The sequence below is a fragment of the Vulpes vulpes genome, chromosome 1, assembly GCF_048418805.1.
Source record: "Vulpes vulpes isolate BD-2025 chromosome 1, VulVul3, whole genome shotgun sequence".
Lineage (NCBI taxonomy): Eukaryota > Metazoa > Chordata > Mammalia > Carnivora > Canidae > Vulpes > Vulpes vulpes.
In genome coordinates this window covers 57,168,286-57,177,864 of record NC_132780.1, presented here as the reverse complement: position 1 = coordinate 57,177,864, position 9,579 = coordinate 57,168,286, and the positions used below count along the sequence as shown (strand labels likewise).

The following is a 9,579-nucleotide window of genomic DNA, read 5'->3' as shown; positions in this document are numbered from 1 at the left end:
CCATTTCATAGCTGGGAAAAGTAAGATCCAGGCCAATAAAGTAATTCCTTCAAACACACTGAAAAGCAGAGACACAAAGTTGAATTGTAACAATTTTTTTTCATAAGTTGTTATAAAAGTCCTTTTCTGGAGAGGATGCTTTCCTCAAAAAGAAATTAGGCTTTTGTTTTAAGTATTCAATCAGTCAAATAAATCTATCAAATAGATTATTGCAACAATAACAATACATGTTTTAAACCAAATTTTATTTCATATGCAATAATTTGAAAATTATCTGATGACACTTCTTTCCCTTGACCACTTTACCTTCTAATTCCAAAGAATCAGTATTTTTACAAAGCATAATCGTATCTATATTCTGAGATTGATTTTTTATTCCTTTTAGTCAGACAAAAAAATCATCAAATATTGCCCTAAGTCCCTTATACAGAAAAATAGCTTAAGTAGTTCAGAGAAAATTCATATCTATTTAAACAAGATATTACAGTATGTACATGTTGGGAATTGCATTTGATTTATTCTAATAATGTTTAAATTTCTACCTTGATAAATTGTGAGAGATTTTCTCCATCTACCCCAAGATCGTCTCTGTCCCTTTCTCTATTAAATGTGTCATCACCAGAACCTGAATTTTTTGAAACAGTGCATCAAAAATTATACCCAGAGAAACTACACTGAAGTCAGAGTTTCTGAGATCCAAGTCTGGCTTGGAGAGAGATTTATCCAGACTGGCTACATGCAGCATAGCTAGAAGAGAGTTTTGAAGCAATCAAAGAGGGAGCCAAGAGCCTGGCCATGAGACTGTGCTAAGTCTAATTTGAAGGGACAAACGAGACCTCTGAAGAAGAGAATGTGAAATAAAGTCAAAAGGCAAGAGGAAGAGGTGCCTGGGTGGTTCAGTCCGTTAAGCATCTGCCTTCGGCTGGAGTCAGGATCCCAAGATCCTGGGATTGAGCTCTGAGTTAGCCTCCCTGCTCATTGGGGAGCCTACTTCCCCCTTTCCCTCTGCTCCTCCCCCCACCTGTGATCATGTGATCGTACTCACCCTCCCTCTCTCTCTCCCTGTCTCTCAAATACATAAATAAAAATCCTTAAAAAGATAAGGCAAGAGAAAGAGAAGGACAAAAACCCTTCATTTGGAACAGGGCAAGCCAACGAAGAAGGGAACATGAGGGTGAGGATATTGAAAAGATGCTGTCGTTCCCATCTTGGTGTAGCCAGGTGACTGAATGTGGCACATGCACACACAAACACACACACACACACACACACACACACACGGCAAACAAACAAACGAAAATAAATAAAAACCAGTCATTTGCCTTAAACAACAAATCAGTCCAAACACTCCTGAAAGAAAGTCAGATAAAGGTCAATAAATGTTTACATGGAAAAAAACTTTTTTTAAAAAAGATTTTATTTATTCATGAGAGACAGAGAGAGAAGCAGAGAAAGGGAGGGAGAAGCAGGCTCCATGTGGGGAGCCTGATGCGGGGCTCGATCTTGGGCCCCCGGAATCACAACCTGAGCCAAAGGCAGACGCTCGACCACTGAGCCACTCCAGTGACCCGGAAAAAAAAAAAAACACTTTTTAAATTACTGCTGATTCTCCATGCAGAATAAAAGTATAATAAAGACCTTTTTAAAATAAGAAAACCAAGAGCTCACCACCAGCAGACATGCATCAAAGGAATTCTGAAGAATGTTCAAAGGGCAAAAGGAAAGTGGTCCCAAATGGAAAGATGAAGATACAAATAGGAATAAAGACCATTAAAAAATGAGATGTTGATTAAATGATTATTGACTGTATAAAAGAAGCAGAAGAGTGGGAGAGTTAAACTCAACCCTCAGAAAAACATGGGATGCAGGGAACAGGATAAAATCAAGGGAACTCTCAAGATGATGAAGAAACATTCTCAGGATGGTAGTAGCTACACTGGAGGGAGAGAGCAGTTAGTTTGGAACAATGTGATACAGGCCCACGTTGAGGGCTTTGTCATGTATTTCCTTTTCATCATGAGTTGAGAATGCCCAGCGGAGCCAGCCCAGACTTTTATCTGAGTAAGTTATGGCTTTCCATTCCATGTGCCACAGCCTAAATCTGCTCGAGACACTCAGTTCACTTCCCAGAAATGTTCTGCTTCGATTTGCTCCTGAGAGCTGGAGGTAAGCTTAGAAGCACAGCAGCAATGGTTAGCGTAGAAGCAAAAAAGAAAGAGCAACTTACTCCCTCACTAAATATTTTTTTCTATTAAACATCCAGAGCCTAGTCCATAACACAGTCCTGCTTACTGGCCCAATTCCAAAATGCTAGCCCAGTGTTTTCCAGGATCCACTCAAAATCTTGCCCAAAGACTTCTCCAGATGGGAGAAGTTTATAAACTTTCAGGGAAGCTAAAGCCATATTATGATAATACAGTTCTGTGCACTCTCCTTTTCCCAGAATCATCTATCTCAGTATGGTACTATTATCCTTTCCCTACACAGCTAGGTTCGTGCTTGCTACCATTTTCCACTAGTAAGCAGTATATTGTGTAGGGATACCATATATAACTGGTAAATCCATAAAGAAGCATAAGAGAATAACAATTTTTAAAAAGCAGTATAATGGTTACCTCCGGGAAGCAGGGAAATGATACAACTGGGGAGGGGATCACAAAGGCTTTTAATGTCCTGGCAATAGTTTTATTTCTTGATCTGGGTGATGACTAGTCATGCTCATTTTAATATAAATCTTTACATTGCTCCTATCAATTCTGTACACAGCCAAAAATAAGGGAAGAAAAGTTATATGGGTCTGTATACCTCCGTTTCCCTCTCATCAACCCAAACTCACAGTACCCAGTATTTCCCGCCCTTCTCTGGAACCCTTACACCACGGTGGTCTAAATCACCCCCATCTCCTGCCTGGAATATGAAAGTTTCCGAATTTGTCTCTCTGCTTCTACCCCTGGCCCCCTACATTTGTGTTTTTCACACAAAAGCCAGAGTGATCTTTTTAAAGCCTGAGTCGGATCTTGTCACTGCTACCGGAAACCTCTAAGGCTCCTACTCAACTCAAAGAAAATTATGGGCTGCAAGGCCCTAAATGACCTGACTCCCTGTTTTCACCTCTTCCATCTTCAGTCACACTGGCTTCCTTGTCACTCCTGAATGTACTCAGTACACCCCTACCTCAAAAGCTGGCTTTTTTTTCCTTTTTTTTATTTAATTTAAATTCAATTTGCCAACATATAGTATAACACCCAGTGCTCATCCCATCAAGTGCCCTCCTCAACGCCCGACATGCAGTTACCCCATCCTCCCACCCACCTTCCCTTCTGCAACCCTTTTTCCCAGAGTTAGGAGTCTTTCATGGTTTGTCTTCCTCTCTAATTTTTCCCCACTCAGTTTCCTCTCCTTCCTTCTGGTCCCTTTCACTATTTCTTATATTCCACGTATAAGTAAAACCATATAATTGTCTTTCTCCTATTGACTTATTTCACTCAGCATAATACCCTCCAGTTCCATCTACATCAATGTAAATGGTAGATATTCATCTTTCCTGATGGCTGAGGAATATTCCATTGCATATATAAACCACATCTTCTTTACCCATTCATCTGCCGAAGGACATCGTGGCTCCTTCCAGTTTGGCTATTGTGGACATTGCTGCTGTGAACACTGGGGTGCACGTGGGTCCTGTCGTTTCACTGCATCTGTATCATTGGTAGTGCAATTGCTGGGCCATAGGGTAGCTCTATTTTTTAAAAAGCTGGCTTTTTCATCTCAAGATATCCAAATAGCTTACTTTTCTCTTTATTCAAATAGACATCTGATCCATCCCTTCTTGTCAGAGAGGCTTTCCCTAACCATGTATTCTTTTTAAATATTATTCCCCTGACTTGCTTTTCATTCTTAGAACTAATTAATATGGGACCCATGTATTTATTTGCTTGTTTCTTTAATATCTTCCTTTCATAACTAGAATGTAAGCTCCATAAGACCAGAAATTTAATCAGTTTTGTTCACTGTTGAATGATGTCTGGTAACATAGTAGGAGTCTCTTCAATATTTGTTGAACAAATGAAGGATATTCCTTTATTTATCCACCTTTAATCTCAGCCACATTTTCCAACAAGTCCTAATTTTACTTTCTTTTCTTTCTTTTTCTTTCTTTCATGCTTTTTTTTTTAATTGATCAGAGACCTTGATTATGGTCCTCATCATTCATCAAGCAGCCTATACAAATCATTTTCTTTTCCTCTGCCTCAAACAGCAGCGATAGCATCCAAGCCTGAAATGGAAGACACAACTAGTGGAAGACCTTGTAGAGAAAAGCTAACAGGTGAGATCTCTACTTATCCCAGCTTAGGTGAAGGTAGAACAGGAAAAGTACATAGTACAATATTCCAACATTCTTCAAAGCTGAGGCCTGCAGGGCAGTAGCTAGCTAAAGGATGCAGGTGAAGGCTCACAAAACTGTCCAACTCAGCCATCAACCCAAAGTCCCTTCCAGAAAAGCAAATTCATCCACAGCTTCTATTGCATTATCCAAACCTCTCCTCTGGAGGGTTTTCCTCGTTCCTTGTTGAACACAGCAGCAAGCACCTTTTGCAATGGTCTCTGAGGTTTGTGCCAGAGTGAAGATGGCTTTCTGTCCCTTAAGGATCAAATCGGGGTCCGCCCAGCCAAGGCCTTCACTCCTGACAGAGGCAGCTTCCAGCTACATGCCTGGGCACACTCATCCCTTGGGACTTGGAGCTGCAGTGCTGCGGCCTTCCCCGTGGGCCCTCCTCCTCCCAAGGCCTCCCACTTCCAGACCACTGCCATCTGGCTGGAGTGTGCTGCATGGGGCTGCCCTTTATTGGACTTTCTTATTGTCCACTCAGGTTCTTAACAAATGATCACTGGAAGCCGACTGATGGCATGTCAAATAAATCACTTAGGTTAAAATTACAAGTTCACAAAAGCAAGAGACTATAAAGATACTGGTGAGCTTTGAAAAACCCAGATCTGGATTATGTGCTTAAGAATCAAAATAAACAGAGCATAACAAATATAATTGGAGAAAATAAATACAACTATGAGTCATGCATGAAATGTGTAACTGACTTGAGTTTAAATCCACACCTCTAAGGAAAGGGGTCATTTAAATTACAGAATAGGAAAAGGCATACCCTCCAATGTACTCAGCCAATAACTGTATTCAAGTGACTCTGAAAATAAACAGGAAGAAGGAGAGGAAGGGTGTTTAAGATTTAAATTGCAACAAATTTCAATGCATTTTATGGATATTATAGACTATTGAAAACAAAGTTAATTTTTTTAAAGATTTTATTTTATTTATTCATGAGAGACAGACAGAGAGAGAGAGAGAGACAGGCAGAGGGAGAAACAGGCTCCATGCAGGGAGCCGGACGTGGAACTCGATCCCAAGACTCCAGGACCACGCCCTGGGCCAAAGGTGGGTGCTGAATGGCTGAGCCACCCAGGGATCCAACAAAGTTAATTTTAAGAAAGGACTTGCATTCATATTGGGAAAAAACTCAAAATTAATGCTACTTCAAAATTTATTGCTAGATCTGTTTTCTTTATTTCTGTCTTTTTCCCCCAGTAGAAAAGTTCATCCCTAAATTTGAATTAGTTGGCTTCTGCTAGACCAAAAATGTTACTTCTTATGTTCTATTGAAGTCAGACAAGCAACCAAAAATGATACCATTTACTCATGTCAACAGGTGATAACAGGTGACAACTTTTTTTAAGATTCGAATATTTCTTAATAAAATACAACTGGATTGCAAGAGCCAATTAAAACCTTTACTTTTCCATTACACTCCATCATTTTGCCATAGGTTAGTTTTCCATTACATTCCATTGTTACTTTCCCATTACATTCCATTATTTTGACATAGGTTAGTCTGAACTTTGTCTTTTCGTTAGTGTTTTTAAAAATCAGATTTTCCCATTCAGAACATAAAATTCATTACCATCATTTAGCCATATTTCTTCCCCCATGACATTTCTGTATAGGATTTTTTTTTAATATTGACACATGAAATTTTCTGTTTTCGGAAAACTAGACAAATAATTTTTCACCTATGCTTTTATACTGAAGGTAATTTTTAGGGTTAGTAATAAGATAATATACATATACCGTTTTAAAAACAGCTCCAGGCTACTACTGGGCTCTAGTAGAGATGAGCGTCTGATTGTGAGTCAACAGACTTTAATTCTAATCCTACCTCTAGCAATTAAACTAGTAGCTCTATCACTTTGGAAAGTCATTTAGTCTTTGTGTATCTCAGTTTTTTCTCATATGTAAGAGGGATAGATAAGGACTAAGATAGGCATCATCTTTAAAATTACATGAGTCTATATATAGTTGTTTTGTCTGCCATGGTTTGATGCATTCCTAATCTGAATCTGTACAATTATAAATATATATGCCCCTAACAACAAAGCCCAAAATATATGGAGCAAAAACTATCAGTACTGAAGGAAGAAATTCAGCAATAATAGTTGTAGGTTTAATTATTCCACTTTCAAAAAAGGATAGAGCAACTAGACAGAGGACCAATAAGGAAATAGAAGGCTTAAACAATATTTTAGAACAATTAGACATAACGTATCTAGAAAACACTCTATCTAATGATAGAACATACATTCTTCTCAAGTGCAGAAGGAACATTCTCCAGAATGGACCATGTATCAAGTCATAAAGCAAGTCTCAATAAATGTAAAAGGGTTGCAATTATACAAATATGTTCTCTGGCCATAAGGAAGTAAATTAGAAATAAACAACAAAAGGAAATTTGGCAGATTTACAAATATGTTGGAATTATAAGTATGTGGCAATTATAGCACACTCTCAATCTTTTTCAAAACCTTAGCTGCCCTTTTTTGAAGAAATTGACAAGCTAAAACTCATAATAGCCAAACAATCTTGAAAAAGTATAACAAAGTTGGAGGACTCATACTTTCCAATTACAAAGTTATGAGCTCACCACACACTATAGTAATGAAGACTTTATGGTATTGATATAAGGATAAACATATAGATCAATAGAATAGAGGAAAGAGCCCAGAGATGAACCTAATATTTATGCTCAACTGATTTTGACAAGGGTGCCAGGATCATGGAGGAAAGAAAAGGCTTTCGAACAAATGGTACTGGACAACTGGATATCCACACTTAAAAGAATGAAGTTGGATTCCTATCTCACACCACATACAAAAATTAATTCAAAATGGATCAAAGGCCCAAATGGAAGAACTAAAATCATCAAAATCTTAAAAGATAATAGGGGACTGAGTCTTCATGTCCTTGGGTTAAACAATGGTTTCCTAGATATGACACCAAAAGCACAAGTAACCAAAGAAAGAAATAGACAAACTGGATTTCATCAAAATTTAGAAATTTTTGCTTCAAAAAATACTATCAAAAAGTGAAAAGATAAACAACAAGATGGGAGTAAATGTTTACAAATCATATATCTGAAAGTGTTCCATTTTCTAAAATATATAAATAACTCTCACCACTCAACAATACAAGACAACCCAACTAATAAATGAGCAGTGGATTTGAATAGACAATTCTCCAAAGAATACACACAAATGACCAATAAGCACATGAAAGGTTGCTCAATATCTTTAGTCATCAGATAAATGTAAATAAAAACCACTGAGATAGTACTTCACAACCACCAGATGGTTATAATCAAAAGACAGATAATAACAAATGTTGATGATGTGGAGAAATTGGAACTCAAGCGCTGGTGGTGGGAATGTAAAAGTCACTTTCCCACTGGTGGTAGGAAAACTATTTTGCAGTTCCTCAACAAATCAAACAAACAGGTGTCATATGACCCTACAACTCTATACCTATGCACATATACCCAAGAGAACTGAAAACATGTTCATACAAAAACACATACATGGATGTTCACTACAGCATTACTTACAATAACCAAAGAATGGAAACAACACAAATGTCCATCAACTAGTGGAAGGTTAAACAAAATGTGATACATCCATAGAATAGATATGTTATTTAGTCATAAAAAGGAATGAAGTACTATTATAAACTACAACATGGGTAAACCTTGAAAGAAGCCAGTCACAAAAGTCATAGATTGTATAATTCCATTTAGATGAAATGTCCAGAACAGGCAAATCTGTGGTGATGCTTAGTAGGTAGTGGTTGCTGAGGGCTGAGTGAGGACAGAAAATGCGGGATGACTGCTAATAGATATGGGATGTCTTTTGAGAAGAATGAAAATGTCCTGGAAACGGATAGTAGTAATAGTTGTACAACCTGAATATACTTGGAACTACTAAACTGTACACCTTGAAAAGGGGAATTTCACGATACGTAAAATAAACTTCAGTTTAAAAAAAATCCAGAGCTACAGAGTAACATGTTGTATAAAATGCACTATATTCTGGGGTGTACTCTGCTGTGTTACATGCAGAGTGGAGGTAAAGCAAAAGAGGATAGAGTGGTGGAGGTATATTGCTAGAAAATGAACAACATGAATATTTTTTCCTTCCAGCAGAAAAGTTTTCATACACCCATGGTAAGGAGGTTAGTGACTATATCCAGAACTGATGTAGACCAGAAAATGAAGTGTCTAGTACTTAGATACGCTTTTTTTGTAGTTTTAAGACCAAGAAATGCAAGGAGTTTCAATTCCTAGATCATACTTTTTATTGAGCAAACAAATGTCATGGAATAGTTATATTTAACTTAAAATCTGTGCCCCTCCTCACTCAGGTCCTTCAGCCAAAGATGTGTTGTGGTATTTTCCCCTGTCCTAGTTACCATGTCTTTTTAAGCTGAGAAAAAAGCATGTCACCTATAAAGAGAAAGTTTAAAAAGACTTTATATTTGAAAAGTCTCTGCTTTGATTTAAAAAAAAATAAAACTTCCAATAGCTTTGTACTTTTACTATAAAGAAAATACATACCATTTCAGGTTAGTAGTTACCTCCAGAAAGAAAGGGAGAGAGAAACAAAGGGCTGGGGGCAGGGGTTGAGGTGGGGTGCTGTATCTTCAACATTGTGCTAAAGCAAAGTCTTTGCATTTGTTTAATTTTAGTGACAGACACATGAGCATCTGTTATTTTAGCTTTTGAGCTTTTCAATATGTTTGAAATATTTTTAAAATAGTATAAAATTAAAACATTTAAAAACTTTAAATTATTTTATATTAAAACATGATATATTCATTACTAATATTTTCTCATCATGAACACACTTTATGCTTTTTTATTTTTTTAAATATTTCATTTAAATTCAATTTGCCAACATATAGTAAGACACACAGTGCTCATCTCATCGTGTGCTTTCCTCAGTGCCTGTCACCCAGTCACCCCATCCCCCCACCCACCTCCCCTTCTGCAACCCTTTATTTGTTTCCCAGAGTTAGGAGTCTCTCATGGTTTGTCTTCCTCTCTAATTTTTCCCCACTCAGTTTCTCTCCTTCCCTTATGGTCCCTTCCACTGTTTCTTGATTTCACATATAAGTGAAACCATTAGATAATCGTCTTTCTCTGATTGACTTCTTTCACTCAGTGTAATACCCTCCAGTTTCATCCA

General features: G+C 37.5%; 1 pseudogene; it reads right to left on the bottom strand.

The window, feature by feature from the left end:
* Positions 1–4,477: 4,477 nt before the first annotated feature.
* Positions 4,478–4,832, bottom strand: LOC112930933 (DNA polymerase epsilon subunit 4 pseudogene; annotated as a pseudogene).
* Between the last annotated feature and the right edge of the window lie 4,747 nt (positions 4,833–9,579).